General features: G+C 30.1%; 1 long non-coding RNA gene across 1 annotated transcript; it reads left to right on the top strand.

The window, feature by feature from the left end:
• The first annotated feature begins 8,406 nt into the window (after positions 1-8,406).
• On the top strand, positions 8,407-13,293 carry LOC110422176 (uncharacterized). The gene is made up of 3 exons (XR_002445694.1): positions 8,407-8,671; positions 10,116-10,157; positions 11,393-13,293. It is a non-coding gene; the product is annotated as an uncharacterized LOC110422176 (long non-coding RNA).
• The last annotated feature ends 3,922 nt before the right edge of the window (positions 13,294-17,215 follow it).

The following is a 17,215-nucleotide window of genomic DNA, read 5'->3' as shown; positions in this document are numbered from 1 at the left end:
CTTAATAGATCACTTTTTTCTGGTGATGGAATTCTTTTAATTTCTGGACGAAGCTTGATCTAGTCTTGAACTTTTGTGTTTTTATTTCCTTTTGTTCTTTGTACAACTGAAATGGAACAACTTGTTCTAGAACTTCTCTAAAGACTTGTTTAAGCCTATTTTGGAGAAGTTTGATCATGTCATTGGTAACTCTAGTATTTTCGTTGACCTTGTCATCAGCTTTTTGCATTTTGTCTTTGATAATGATGACTTTTTAGTTGATTCTTTTTAACAATGAATTTTGAGCAATTGAACTTGACATTTGCCAATTCACTGTTGCTTTTGCTGCACTGATTTTGGTTGGTCTCCCCATTGTATCTGTTTAGAGTGGAGTTGGGATTTTGGGTGTATGTTTGAATTCTTTTTAAATGAATTCCTCTAATGGAGCAAAATTATAATTATAAGAGGGATCTGAGGGTTGGAATATGCAAACTTGGGGAACTAATTGTGAAACTTAAACTTGTTGAGAACATTTTTGTTTCTGAACCCATTTTTGGATTTTTCTGTAGTAAGGTAGGATGGGTTTTTGTGAATTTTGGGGTGGTTGCTTTTGAGGAGTTGGTTTTGATGGTGGTAGCTTTGATGTTGCCCATTCTAGGGGAGAATATTTAACCAAATACTAGTACTTTCCTTTGTCTTCTCCTAAAGGTCTAATTAAGGGATCCCTATCTTGGAATCTTTTATCCATTTCTCGGTTAGAACACTTTGACTACTTTTTTGTCTTTTTTTGGGTTCTCTGTTTGGTTTATAATTTGCTTTTAGGCTCTTTTCTTAGCATCTTCCACAATTATAGTTAATATTCCATGAACAATGTCTAGTGAGTGGATCTATAATGTGAAAGATAAGACTCTTTTTGTGATCAAAACTCTCGATCAGGTTTTGCTTTGGGTCAGGTTCGTCTTCTATTCGTTTAATCATGAACATAGTGGAAAGAACTGGCAGTGCTGACTGTTCTTTCAAATGGGAGTGATCAAACTTGATTTCTACCATTCCATCTACTTTTTTTGTGAAATGGGTTTCTGTGGATTAAATAAAACTTGTAGCTTCTTACAATTTTTCATATTTGGTCACCCATTTTTCAAGAATAAGTTTAGCTAGATCATTTTCTTTAATACTTTTGGGAACAAATGAGCAAGTAAGAACTTTTGTTCTATTTATGGTCAAAACTAGTGCATTATTCGAATTAGTATAAAGCTTGGAAAGATTGACTGCATGGTTTTGAACTCTATAAATCCTTTGGTAGTGGAAAGTAGCTATGATGGCTAAAGGAACTTGCGGAGCACTTACCATTTGAATCTAAACTTTTAGGGCTAAATGTATGTTGGGATATGAAAGATAAGACCCTTAGGAATACGAAAAAATCAATGAAGATTAGATTGCACAACTTTCTATAAAGCCACTTTGTGAAACGTGTGAAACACACTGTGATACAGATCTCAAGGCTCTTTTTCTGCACATGTATATTTACAGAGAAAGGACACAACAGAAAATAGTGAAGCTCAACCTTACCTCTGACCCGGAAATAGATTATGACTAAAGCTTTTCTTTATTAAAGTGTGTCATATGAGTTACTATGCTGTGTCAATATGAGTACTTGTACTCATCTTTATCTTTTCCATCCATCATGTAAAACGTGTATCTTCATCTTTTCACTATGTAAAGTTTGTTATTTCTTACTCCTTTACCTACAAAAGGAGAAGATCGCTTGTAACATGGGGCAGAACACCCTTAGAAATAAAAATTGAGTGTTTCTTTCAACATTAGTTTCTAAATCATTCTCTTTCTTTTCTTAGGGAATACTATAGGGAAATAAGCACAGTTCTCTCGTGGGTTCAGATCCTTGAGAATGTTTTGCACTTGCAATCTCTAATAGAACCTATGCATCAAAAGAATTCTGATCTCAAAGACGATGATAAACCATAATTGACAGGGTTGAGCAGTGAAGATGAATTGTTTAGGGTCACTTGAGTTATCCTATTAAATAAAATACCCGTGTCACCTTTAAGGTTAGGAGAGCCATGTTTTGTGGCTAGTGCATACTTTTTATCTAGAATAACTCATTCATCCCTATGCTATTTACTCACTTGTTTTCTCTTTCCATATCCTAACATAGTTTCAGCACTAAATGTTCATATTCAAATAGTAGGCACTCCACAAGTTCCTTAAACCATCATAGTTAATCTTCATTACCAAATGGTTTCTAAAGTTCAAGACCATGCATTCAATTTTTTCAAGCTTGAAACTAATTCGAATGATGCACTAGTTTTGACCATAAATATAACACAAGTTTTTACTTGCTCATTTGATTCCAAAAAAATTCCAAAAAATGATTTGTCAAGCTTTTTCCTGAAAAATGGGTGACCAGTTATGAAAAACTGCAAGAAGCTACAAGTTCTATTTAGTCCATAGAAAAATCTTTTGTTTGTAAAGTCCATCAGCTAAGACTCCCTTGTTTCATTACCCCAAAAAGGATTGAAAAATTTCCATATAGACATCATAAAATCTCACCCTTCTTACATTTCAAATTTTCCAGGACAAAGGATAATTGGATAAATGGATTGGAAACCTTTAACCTCTAGGGATAAGAAAGATCCAATGCACTTACTTTGCAAAGTAGAAACATTAAGATGAAAAAAACTTCAGATTAAGGGGTAGTGGTAAGGTGTTAATGACCAGATATGCTCCTAATTCTACAAAATAGCAAGCACAGCTGGTTTCAATTAACTCATATCTAGAAAACAAGTAATACATTACATGACTTGCATCTAAATTTCCAGCAATCTAATGTTTATTAATGACCAAATATGCCCACTGATTCTAAAACTATAAACTCAAAAATGAAATCTACTAAATAATCTTCACTTTCAAACTACTTAATGATGTAATTAAAGCTGACTATCCACTTTTTTAGCAAGTGGTGTGCAGCAAACGAATTGAATCTAACAAGTAATCTTTTCAATGCAACCTCTTTTAAGAGATCAACAGAGAGTTTTATTAATGATCTTGCAAATACCTTTTCTATTGCAAGTAAGAAACTACTTCCCTTCTCATAGCACTTGGAGTGGGGCAATCTCCATCTTTCTACTGTATTTCTATTTGGAAAGAAGGACAAAAGATTATCCTTTTCAAGATTTGTAGAAAAATCAACCATTATATAACAGGTAGTAGTTAAGAGTATATGTAATATGTAAATGATTTGTAGGAATTAATATTCCATTTCAAGTTAATATTTTGTGTAATCAACTAAACACAACTAAACACGTACCTCACAGTTCTAGGTTGGTTCATGAGGGTCATCTATGCCAGTAAAACATACAAAATAATACCATTAGTTAGCAAAGGTTGAAGGGTGAAGGATTATTTGTTTCAGTAACCAAAATTAAAATGATAAGAGTATCATTATTCATTAATAACTTAAATGCCTCAAAGTTAAAACTAGTTTTATGCATGAACTATGAAGAAGTAGGGCAAAGATCTTGAATGTAGAGATATCAGATCCAATTATGGGGAAAAAGATATAAAAATTACGATAAACTTATTGGAAACCCAAGTTTCCAAATGGAAGAACATTCAAAAGTTAAATGCATGTAAGAAAATAAAGGATTAAGAGATCTGCAACAGCTTGAACGTTTAAGCAAACTGAAGGAATTTTTAAGGCTTGTAACATAGTACAAATAAAGTAACAATTGAATTCTTAAGATTAATTTCCAAAATTTAATCTTGTATAATAAATAATTTAAAATTTTAGAATGTCCTAGAGAAAAGTAAAAGAAAACTTGCCCTTCTAGTTAAAAAAAACAATGTGTTGGCATGCAACACAGAAGATCTTGAGATTTGAAGGGTACTTGAAAAGCATTTCAGTAAATCATGCTATATTCTGATGTTCTAAGGAGATAAAGATGAAAAAAAAAAAGAGAAATATAAGAATGTATAATAAAAGACATGATTCATGAAACAGAAAAGGTGCTCCTATTCATCCCCTTAATTTATTTTATTTAAAAAATGAAAATGGAATGGCCAACATCATAAATTTCCCCTATGGTTTCCCCAAGGATTAAAGCATTAGCAGTATAAACAGGAAACTCTTGTTAATAAAGGTATTATAGTAAGGAACACGTCTTTAATCTTTCTAGCACGTGCAAGCTTCTAATGATCTTTTGAATCTCTCTCCTCACACAATTCTAGAGGCATGTTCATAAAAACTTGTACATGTAAAAAGGTAATTTATCTTTGAGAAAAACATTAAAAAAATGAAGATGAGAACCATCCTCAAGGAGCCTTGCCTTTATAACACAACATGAGTCTCGGTCTTTCCTATATGGAGATATTAGACTGGTAATGCAGATTAAACCAGCATTTGCAAAGCACTTTGCTATTTTCCCTAAATCAGATGCACAAAGGCTTAGAAACAACTTAAACAAAATGTGCTAGAGATGAATCGACCCATAAGCATACCTTAAACTCTACCAAAACAAATGTTGAAAGCCCACAAGCCTTCTACTCATATCAAACATTAACATATGCTCATTTACATCTAATTACACAAAGGCTAATAGTTAGTATGTTCAGACTTCACGATGTCCTTATTCACTCTTATATTTTTTTTTTGAGTAATTATATATATAGTGATCAGTACATAAGGCTTATATATGTTAATCAATTCATAAGACTTTGGCCATTCAAAAATAATCAATAAATACCCATGAAAACATCAAAATAGCAAACAAATTGATGCAAGTTCACAATTTGTTGCATGATTCAACTGTTAATTAGTCCATTAGGTCAAGGTGGTAAAAACAAGCAATTCAAAAAAGAAGAAAACTCAATTTAAAATAGGTCTCAAAACAAAAGGAAATGAACTTGTCTAAGGATTTGAAGCACCATATTACATATCTTTTAAACAATTGACAATAAAAAACAGCCAGATATCTTCCTTGCATGTTGAGGCTTGCAAAGCTGATTCCTGACATTTTCCAAAGACAATCATATTAGTTGGTTCGTTCTTACCAATTTATCTACCGTTTTAATATAGAAAAGGAAAGCAAAACTCAAGACACTAAATATCAAAATTAGCAACATAAGAAATTATTGAATTAAACCATTTTTAGACGCTTGTGAATGACATAAATAAAACAAACTTGAAACATTAATAGTTCCAAAAACAATATATGGTTAGCCACTACTGTTAAATACACAACAAAATTATTTAGTCTCACTAAAGTCTAAACTCCAAAGACTTCTACTTGCAAAGAAATTATAAAGGTCATAATTATAAGATTCTTATGCATCAAAGCCTTGCTCGTAATATGTTCCGGGTCATTGTATTGTTAAGAATAAAGATATTGATAATACTTAAAGGCTGATACATGCTAAGCCTCCATACTTTAGAAGTAAGCAACAGATCTCATAGGTTGAAGTATGCAAAATAGTTAGGGATAGTATGTGGGTGCTTGTTAAGGAACAAGTTTACTAAACATGACCAGTTGTAAGGGTTCCATTTGGTATTTCACTCAAGTGTCTATGGAAATAGTATCATGTGTCAGTAGTATAAGTACTCTTTAGACTTGTGATACTAAGTCATCTTGTATGTGCATTGTCATGCTTTGATTTCACCTCTATGGGTTTGAAAGTGACCAGATACCTAAATAAGGTACTTTTGGGTGTAGCATGAAGCATGCAAAGATGAATGTGTAGTCTAGGGAGGATTCATCACCCTTAAGTGATTTGAAGATGACATATCTCATTTGCTCTTGGCTTATATTGACCAAAAGTCCTTGGCCAAGGCAATCTTGATAGGTCAATTTGAAAGCTACAAGACTAATATGGATAAGTTAAAAAGTAGATACCGAGCCAGACTTTCTATTTATTTGGGATATATGATGAAAGAATTGATTTACACTAAGATACTATACATTGAAAGGTTATTCAAACCATATTGACTCTCTTGACATTTGGATGGGCATGATGCATTGCTAAATGCCGCTCATGACCTATAAATATAAATATAAATTCTTACTTGAATTAATTTATATTTATTACCAACTTGTTGGATGCCTAATAGGTCACACATATAAGATGAATTGTCAAAATTAAATTGAGTTCAATTGGATGTGATTTAATTAATTTTATAAAGGCTTAATACAATTAGGTATTGAGCTAAATCAAATATGATTTGGTGGAGTATTAAACAAAAGCCTACTTAGCCTAAGACATTTTATAATCCTTGTTGGATATGAAGTAAGTCAATCTACTCTATAAAAGAATCCTTTTGCCGTCTCTTGAATTAACAGAAGAGTTTTATTTTATTTTTTTTATGAGTTGAATGGAATCACAATAAAAAAAAGAGCAACACAAGGGACCTCAAAGTTGAGAGTTTACTAGTATAAACTTTGACTTAGAGATTAACACACTTTTAGTGAAGAGATTTCGACAAATCACTGTGTGGATCACCATTAGAGGTAGGACAATTACGCTACTATTGTTTGATAAGTCTTAGTTGATGTACAAAAAGGAAAAAAAAATCCAAAGAGGACTCCAGCAAAGAAAGCAAACATCAAACTATCAAGTATGTCGAAATCTTTCTCTTGTGGCTTTTCTCGATTAGTTTCAATTAAAGTGATCCATGGGTTAGGGGATTAAAATTTTTAATATTCTGCTGCATATGTTTCATCTTAACATGATTCGATTCCCCTTCATGTAAGATATAATGAAGCATGAAGATAAGTTCATGATGTTACATGCTATGGATATGTTAAATCTTATATGATTATGAAGGCCTTGATGTGGGGTGTTGTACCACACATAATTGCGGTAGAATAACACTTACAATATATTCTAGATAATGGCAATCGTACCATTATCTACGGTTATATATGTAGTTATGATTTAGAGTAAAATGCAATTTGCATTTTTGTCCTGTACGTTAGCATGAATGTTTTAAAACCCCAAAAACAAATTTCTTTGATCCTTATAAATTAAAACAAGTTAATATTAAAATATTAAACTAATATATATAAGTAAATAATTAAATAATGATCAATGAATTTGTATAACTCATTAAATATAACAATAACTTTATAAAATATTAATATATTATAACATATCTATAACATATATAAATGTAGAATAACTAATTGGATCAATTGATTAATACCTATCATTCTCAATTGAATTAATTTTTTTAATACACCTTATGTCAAAACGACATTGTTTTTGGCATTTGAAGGGTTTTTTTTTACCCTTCCTTATTTCCTAGACTGAATCAGTTCCTCGTTTAGCCTTGATTTATGTTGTCTCCATTTTCTTCGTCTCATTTGTTTTTTTCCAACAGCACCACTTCTTTGCTTCTGATGATCATTTAATCCTTCAATTTCTGTAAAGCTTCCCTGCGTAAGTTCTAGGTTTTAATTAAAACCTTGAAAAAACCTCCATTTTAAGCCGTTTTGTTACAAAACACCATTCCTCAACCACCGCCACACTGTCATTCAACCTCCCAATTGCATAAACCACTATTACTACAAAGTCACCAAGTCAGGATTTTGATTTTCCTCCAATATTTCACCTTATAACTACATTCCTGGCACCATAATTTCTCGATTTTTCTGCAATGTCTAGGTATTAATTGATTTTTTCTTCTCAATAGATGATCTTTTTTCAATTGCCTCTTTGACTTGGATTTAGGCACTAATATTAGACGATAAGTTTTATATCTTATACAGGATGCAAACTTACAATGTAATTAATACTTTTGGCACCAATGGTTCTAGTCTTTAATTTGTTCTCTAGCAAAGATATATTATTTAGCAATCAATACCATCACATGAATAAAATGGAATCAAGGTATGGCTCTGTAATTAGACAAGATGTTCAGTTATCATATCAGTGATGCTTTATAATCTTTGAAATATGATGGGCATCCGTTAAAGTAAAAAGGGAAGCTGAGAAAAAAGTTAAGCCATAAGGTTAAAACATTTTTTTTATTGTTGAGATTAAGAGCTAATAAAGAAATATATAGTAGACAACAACCTCAAGAACAATAGGTAATTTTTTTTTTGAATGGCAAAATAATGGGCAAATTACTAGGATCAAAGTGTCATAATGATCAGTTAATAATTGGGTAATTTAAATAGTGCATGACTAAGTTCTTTGTCTTTACAACTATCTTTTCTTACGTCAATATTGTCTCAATCAATTTTTTTTTAATTTTTTCTTGATCTATTGCCTTATTTTTTATTTGATCTCATTGTTTATGCACCATATTGTTCCATTCAAAGTTTTGTTAATGCCATGTAGGTAGGGTTCAATTAGCTATTTTTCTCTTATTCTTTTCTTCTGTAGTTGTAAAATATATTTGCAGAAAACATTTAAGTTGTTATGTGGGGAAATCAGTTGTTCCTTTTTTTGTTTATTCATTTTTACTTATTAGAAGTAAATGAAAATTAACTTAGAAAATGAATTGAGCATCTGGGTGAACTTGATGTAAAGGAAAGGAATTTTATTTTATTTCTTTACTATTTTGTTTCGTCTTGATTAAGTCCATCTGATATATTTATTCCCCATATAATTAATGACAAAAGTGTTGATTCTGTAGGAATTTTGTACAGCAAAGGATGAACAAAGCCAAATGCTAAAGGTAATTTTTGATAATATTTTCTATAATGTTATGGTTCATTACCTGCTAATAGTCCTATTCCTACCCATATTTTCTAAAGAGATGTCAGTTTTTGGATTGATATGCAAAAAAGCTAGATAGAAAAAATTAAACCAGAATAAATCAAATTTTTGTAATTTCACTTAGTGGATATTTTGCTAATACATTGATTACTTAATTTTAGAATCTGATAGACTTTTTTTACATGTGTTTCGGTCATTAGATTCATATCATAAATGAAATAAAAGAATCTTTTATTACTTCAATATTGACTCAGTTGAATCTTTTTTTTTTTGGATTTTTTCTTGATCTATTGCCTTATTTTTTTTATTTGATCTCATTGTTTATGCACCTTATCATTCAGTTGAAGGTTTTGTTAATGACCTATAGCTAGGGTTGAGTTAGCCATTTTTTTCTTTTTTTTTCTCGGTAGTTGTAAAATATTTTTACAAAAAACATTTAAGTTGATATATGGGGAAATCAGTTATTTTCCTATTTTTTTTATTCATTTTTACTTATTAGAAGTAAATAAAAATCAACTTACAAAATGAATTGAGCATCTGGGTGAACCTGATGCAAAGGAACGAAGTTTTATTTTATTTCTTTACTATTTTGTTTCGCCTTGATTAAGTCCATATTATAAATTTGTTCCCTATAAAATTAATAACAAAAGTGTGTTTATTAGGAATTCTGTGGAGCAAAGGATGAACAAAGTCAAATGCTGAAAATAATTTTGGATAATATCTTTTGTAATATTACTGTTCATTGGTTACTAGTAGTCTTGTTCCTACCCATATTTTGTAGAAAGATGTCAATTTTTGGATTTACATGCAATGAAGTTACATAGAAAATATTAAATCAAAATAAATCAAATTTTCGTAGTTCACTTAGTGGGTATTTTACTAATGCAGTGATTACTTAATTTTAGAATCCAATAGACTATTTTTTACATGTGTTTTAGTCATCAGATTCATATCATAAATGAAATAAAAGGATCTTTTATTACTTCAATATTGATTCAATAGAATTTTTTTTTTATTTTTTCTTGATCTATTGCCTTACTTTTTATCGATCTCATGGTTTATGCACCCTATCATTCTGTTGAAGGTTTTGTTAATGACATGTAGGTTAGGTTCAATTACCCATTTTTCTCATATATTTTCCCCTATAGTTGTAAAATATTTTTACAAAAAACATTTAAGGTGTTATGTGAGGAACTCAATTGTTTTTCGCTTATTTGTTTATTCATTTTACTTATTGGAAGTAAATGGAAATCATCTTAGAAGATGAATTGAGCATCTAGGTGAACTTGATACAAAAGAAAGGAATTTTATTTTATTTCTTTACGATTTGGTTTTGTCCTGATTATGTGCATCTGATATATTTGTTCCTCATAAAATTAATGACAAAAATGTTCATTCTATAGGAATTCTATGGAGCAAAGGATGAACAAAGTCAAATGCTAAAGGTAATTTATGATAATATCTTCTATAATATTATGGTTCATTGCCTGCTAGTAGTCCTATTCCTGCCTATATTTTTTGAAAAGATGTTAGTTGTTGGATTGACATGCAATGAAGCCAGATAGAAAAAATTAAACCAGAATAAATCAAATTTTTGTAGTTTCACTTAATGGGTATTTTGCTAATGCATTGATTACTTAATTTTAGAATCTGGTAGACTTTTTTCTAATTGATTGATTTTTTACTTTTGTTGTAGAATTTTGATTTTTGGTATTGTTATTATTGATACTTGAGATATAAAGGTACAATTGTTATTCTTTTTTTTTTTTGTTTCAACATGTAATTTGATATTGTTACTATTTTTAGTTTGATATTGAATGATCTAATGAGTTGATTAAGCAATTATTTCAAAGTTGAATTTTAGAGTTCATATTTATATTTTTGGTTGGGTTTTGGTGAAATGAATCATTGCATTAATGTTTCATTGTTACTGGAAAACTCCAATCAATTAGCAAAAGGATAAAAGCGATACAATTAATAGTAAAAAATTTCCCTTGAATCCAAGGCATGAAAATTGACCCCAAATAACAGAGAACATAGGAGCATTTCTCTGCATCTTACAATAAATAATAATTGTTATCTCGTTGCACAACATAATGCAATAAATGTGGTAGTTCTAAGTGAATTTCTAACCTTCTCTTTTTTGTAATAGCATTAGTGTAGCAGGTTTACACTCTGAGAAGTTACCCTAGCTTGAAGTTCAAACATGTATTTACTTTTTTTAGTCATAAAAACTAATGAAAGCTTCAATGACTCTGGCAAGTAACCTTTAGGTATAAAAGGATCCATATACATTTCATTACTATGAGTCAGCAACTGCATTGAGATAGGAAACAATGAATGAGCAATATAAACATAACAACTTAACTAAATCCATGCCATCTCTATCAAAAGTAAAAGAGATCTTATGAATAAGATTCCCTCATTTGAAGCACACCTGCATAGCAACCATAACAAACAAAAAAGTAGAATAGCTAATGCATATTTATATTAAAGATATATGGTTTACATTTTAAAAGCTTACCTTAATAGCTATATTAATCATAGAACTGCGGATTATTGTTGGTTCAATAAACAATTTTATTTTCCACTTAAAATTACATTAATCAATTGTTTAACTTTTAGTTATGCATGGTACTTTCATTGGAATTAATGTATTACATCTATACATTTTACACAGATACAATGTCAAACGAAAGTCCATGAAAAAGAAAAAGGTATGAACAGAATAATCATTGTTTAAACTGTAGTACCAATTTTAACAAATACTTTATTATGTACTTATTGTTGACAATCAATCTTTGTTGTTTTCTATGGAACAAAGTCCTGTACTGACGAATAGCAATGTCATTCAAACTATGAGCAATGTTGAAGGTAATTTTATTATTAAAAAAAACCTAATTGATATACCTTTTATGGAATTTTGTTTTACATTCGATTCCTTCAACCAGTAGTACATAAGGAAGAATGAGTGTACAATGCTTTTATGATGTACTCGTTATGGATTGTTGGTTTATACAATATGTTCCTTCAACCAGTAGTACAAAAGGAAGAAATGACGTACAAGGTACATATCAATATTTGCAAATCTTTTACTTTTACTACATATTTATTCCATTATTGTACAACTAATTTGCAGTTAAAATGTACATTTACCTATGCATTGTTTCTGTTATTTCAAAAACATTAAGTATTCACGAAGTTGCAAATTTTGAGTTTGAAAGACATGAACAAAGCATTGATACATCAATTCTATTAAGGAACTATGGCGATCAAAGTAAGTAATGTTCTATTTGCAACAATTTTTTATTAAAAGTGATAGTGTTACAATGCTTTTGACAATGTCATTGTTTATTTTTTTTACATAATAGGAAGATGCAACACAATATTAAATTTTGGAGAACCAAACTTGCCCTATCCATTCTATAATGCTCTTATGTGGTATGAAGAAAGAGTTAAAACAAGTCAAAATATAAGGTATTATACATTTACATTGTGTTGCCAATAAGGTACGGTTCGATTACCATTGTTTAGGCCTACCCTTGAATTTTTACATTGTGTATTAGATTATGAAGGAGATAATAAGAGTAAAAAATTTAAAGACAATAATTGGAGGAAAAATAGAAAATAGTGTAAACAATACAACAAGTCCATACATCTTTAAAATAAACAGTTAAAACCATCATCGACTTGGCCTTTTGCTTCCTATGGTAGGACAAAAACCTAAGTTTGCCTACCTTTATATTTATGATATTGAGAATAAAACTTCAAATAGAATCTCAGTTTTTTCACATTAAAGTACAAGTAATGTCGTGGATAGATCTATAATAAAAGGTTTAATTAAAATGCTTGATGAAAATAACAAAATAGTTAAAGTTTTTAAGATAACAAGAGATAGGTTCAAAATGTCAAGCCATATCCCAATTCGATTAAGATTGTTTGGAGTTAGGAATAGTAACAAGAGAATTTATGTTAGTTCTAATAGATTAGAAGTTGCTAGATTGATTATTGGGGATTTAGGTGAATTTGATCAAAATTGTGACATTATTGTTAAACATAGAGCTAAAGGGCTAAAAAGAATAAGTGAGCTTCACCTTTTTTTCATGGCTATGCAACATCCATTATTATTTCCTTATGGAGAGGACAGATACATGCTAGATATAAATTATATTGACTCTTTGGTAAAATAAATGCCAAAAGGAAAAAAACATGTCAATAAGAAAATATTATGCTTTTGTTGTTCAACAACGTAATCCTACACAGAGTATGTTATTAAGAGGTGGTAGATTATTCAACAGTTTGTTGTTGATTCATTCTTTGCAATGGTTGAGATGATATTGCAGTACATAAGAAATAAAAACAAATATGAGGTCGAAACTTTACAAAAGATTGAAAGACGCTGTGTTAAGAGGTGATATACAAGGACAAACAATTGGAAACATGAAATCTTACCTGCAACATTTACGAGAAGTCTTCGATATCTATTTCAAAATTATCAAGACATATTGTGGTAATTTGTTAGTACAATGGTTGTTCAGATTTGTTCATCACATTCACTTGTAATGCAAAATGGCTAGAAATTGAGCAAGCTTTATTTATAACACTTGGTCAGCGATATGAAGATAGGCTTGATATAGTATCATAAGTATTTAAACTCAAGCTCTGTTGTTTCATAGAAGACTTGATTAAGAAAAAACATTTTGGACAAGTGTTGGCAAGTAACTTTTTTAAACCACATATAGTTAGTTCATTTGAATTTAATTGTTAATATTAATTTGAATTTATTAATATCTATTACCAACAATTATGTCTTTGTTATTGTTATTTTAACTAAAAACATATACCATTGAATTCCAAAAATGTGGTCTACCACATGTTCATATACTACTTTGGTTACACTTAAGTGCAAGATGTACAAATTCTAATGATGTGAATAAGATAATATCTGCCAAGATTTCAAATAAAATTCATGATTCCATGGGATATGATGTTGTAACAACTTTTATGTTACATGGTCTACGTAGTGCTGCCAATTCTTATGCACCATGTATGGTTAAAGGTAAATGTTACAAGTCTTTCCCAAACAGTATCAGTCAGAAACAGTAGTAAATGAGGATGAGTTCACAATTTACAGAAAAAGACAAGTAATGGACAATTCTGTTGCTATTAAAAATGGAGTTAAGTTAGATAATAAGTTTATCATCCCTCACACTGTAGATTTAGTTTTAAAATATTGAGCTCATGTGATGTCAAACTTTGTAATCAATCGAGGGCTATCAAATATTTATTCAAGTATATTAATAAAGGACAAGATAAAGCTAGAGTTGTTATTAAGAATGCTAGCTTCAATGGTAATGTGGAAGAGCAAGAGATAAGGAACAGCTTTGATGAAGTTAAAATGTACTTGGATTGCAGATATTTATCAACTTCCGAATCATGTTGGAGACTATTTGCATTTGACATACATACTTATGGAATACAGCTATCTCAGGAATCAGATCTACAAGTAAAATTGTTCTAGCTATAGCTTTGTCTAGAATTACATCCTTACTGCTACAAGGAGGAAGGACAACACATTTTAGATTCCAAATTCCTTTGAATGTTGACGAGTGTTCCACATGTCAGATTAAAAGAGGTGCACAACTTGTAGCGTTGATCCAAAATATCAGTCTTATAGTTTGGGATAAAGTTTCTATAGTACATAAAAATTGTTTTGAAGCTTTAGACAAATGTTTATGAGATTTAATTAGTCACAGTCCATCTAAACCTGTGCAAAGGCCGTTTGGTTGAAAAACAATCCTGTTAGGAGGAGATTTCAAGCAAATTTTACCTATCATGGAATGCGAAACAAAATCTGAAATTATAGATGCATCAATTAATCAATCTTTGTTATGGAATTATTGTCAAGTATATAGATTGAAGAAAAATGTAAGGCTTTTACAATCACATCTAAATAAAGAGACTAGGCATGAAATTTCAACATTTGCTCGATAGTTGATAGATATAGGAAATGAAAAAATTGAGACTTTTACCTACGAAGAAGAAAAATAACTAATATTGGATTGAAATGCCTATTGATTTATTGCTTCCATTAACGAAAAATCCAATAGAAATGACTGTGTTAGTTGTTTGTGGTAATCTTGAAGACAATTTGTAGACTTAGATTATTTGAGATAAAGATCAATTGTAACTCCATACAATGACATTGTTGATTTGATAAACTCATATATACTTGATTTGCTTCCAAGTACTATATAGTTATTTTATGTATTAAGATTATTTAAAATAAATAGTAATTGTATACAATACAATCAGAATATTAATATAATAAACTTATATGTCGTTCATTTGATTGCAGGTGCATTAAAGACCTACTACAATATTGATCAAATATAAGAAACGTTAGATTATTGTTAGAAACACGAACTATTATATCCAATAAAATTCTTGAACTCACTTAATTTTCCTAGCATTCCTAATGACAAATTAAAAATGAAGGTAAGTACAGTCATTATGTTATTAAGAAACATAAGCCAAAGCTATGGACTATGCAACGAGACTAGAATTTTGGTTACACAACTAGCTCCCAATGTCATTGAAGAAAAAATAATTTTTGGATCATTTGTCAATATTTTAGTTTCTATTCCAAGAATAATTATGACAACCAAGCAACAAAAATGGCCATTTGTTTTCCAGAGAAAACAATTTCTAGTTAGATTAGCTTATAGTATGATAATTAATAAAAGTCAGGGACAAACTCTTGATATTGTTGGTTTGTATTTACCAAAACATGTTTTCACACATGGTAAATTGTATGTAGCTTTATCTATAGTTACATCACAACAAGAAATTAAAATCATAATTTTGAATGAAGACAAACAACAATTGAATAAAACTAAAAATGTAGTGTTCAAACAAATCTTACAAAATTTACATTAAGGTTAGCTTTTCTTTTCTCTTACCTAATAAAATTGTACATTCTTAATTAGTATCAATTTGCTTATAGATCATTTTCTCTCTTGCCTACAGTTTTCCTTAGTGAAGGTTAACTTATAAATGTTTTACCTATGTAATTGGTACATTCTAAGTTAAGGAAATGACTTCAAGCAAATGTCAGTCTTGACATTGCTACATCAATCTGAAAAGTTTATGGAGTTATATACTACATCATCCCTCTACTCTTACCTCTTGATCTAATCTTTAAGTTACTATTACAATCTAGAATCAAAGTTCAATAGGTTGTCCTTTAGAACCTTCATGTTCTGAAGGTATATGATAATATCTATTACTAGTATCTATAATGCAATTTGTCTAAACAAGTTGATTAAATTAAAACAAATACTGAAAGGAAAGAAATATACTTGCATCAAATTCATAGGTCAATGAACCTTCCAAAATTAGAAAACTACCGCTAACATTTCATGCAACCATGTTCATGCATTAAAGAAAAGCTTCTATAATGTGAAATATACCTTGAATATTATTTAACTAGTTACTAATTATCCATGTAATTAATCATTTCATTTGTTTTCTACCTACGTTTGCTTTTCCATCATAGTAAAGCCTTTTTTGTGTGATGTGCAGCATGTTAAGCTTGATTGTATATCTTCCAAGCAAGAATTGTATTTGTCAAAGGCAAATTATTTCATTTTCATTTTAAATTTAAAATAATTTATATTTCTTTGTATTACAATGCAAAAAAATTCCATGATCATCTTCTTGCCCTTTATAAAACTAATGCTAACACTACTATTAAGCAGATTGGAAGAACTTCAAAAAGGACACTTTTAAGGTAGTCGTACTGTTTCTTCTTCATCACTTATTTGAACATAATTGAAATTATGTGATGTAAATGACAAGACCAAGCACCAACCAATTGCAACTGAGCAACTAACCAAAATCGACTACAATAGCAATTGTCGGCTCGGTTATTCAATGGTGGTTGCTGGTGTCAATTGTGACAGATGGTCTTATGGCCATTGCGATTTTGTCTTTAGGGGCACTCTCCCCTCAATCGGACCAATCGAAAAACTGAGAGGAAGAAATTCCATTAATAGGCTTCATTAATCCCCACCCCTTTTCTTTCTTCCCTTGCTATCTTTCTCCCAATTCTTCATGTGTCCCCTTTGTATAAAATCTAAATCCCTAAAAATTAAAACATACATCCCCTCCCCGACTCCTCTCTTCTTTTTTCTTTCTTTATTCCTTTGCTTGGTGCTCTCTATAGTCATCTATCTTCCTCCTTGCTGCTGATTGCCTTTGTTTCAAGGTTTGCTTATTGTGGGTTGTGATATGACTTATGTTCATGGTTGCTTTCTTAGGGCTTTTTAGGTTTTTGCTATGATGTTCAATGATGATAATTTACATATTCATACTTATTTTTATGTTCATTTTGATGGGTTTGGTCAATAATTTGTTATACTTCAAATATTAGAATATGCTAATTAAGTTTGGATCTGTTGATCTTTTTATAATGATTCATAAGTGGTCAATTTTTTGCATA

The sequence above is a fragment of the Theobroma umbraticum genome, unplaced genomic scaffold, assembly GCF_002168275.2.
Source record: "Theobroma umbraticum cultivar Fairchild unplaced genomic scaffold, ASM216827v3 scaffold_30.0, whole genome shotgun sequence".
NCBI classification, from domain to species: domain Eukaryota; kingdom Viridiplantae; phylum Streptophyta; class Magnoliopsida; order Malvales; family Malvaceae; genus Theobroma; species Theobroma umbraticum.
This window is presented reverse-complemented; position numbering and strand designations above follow the sequence as displayed.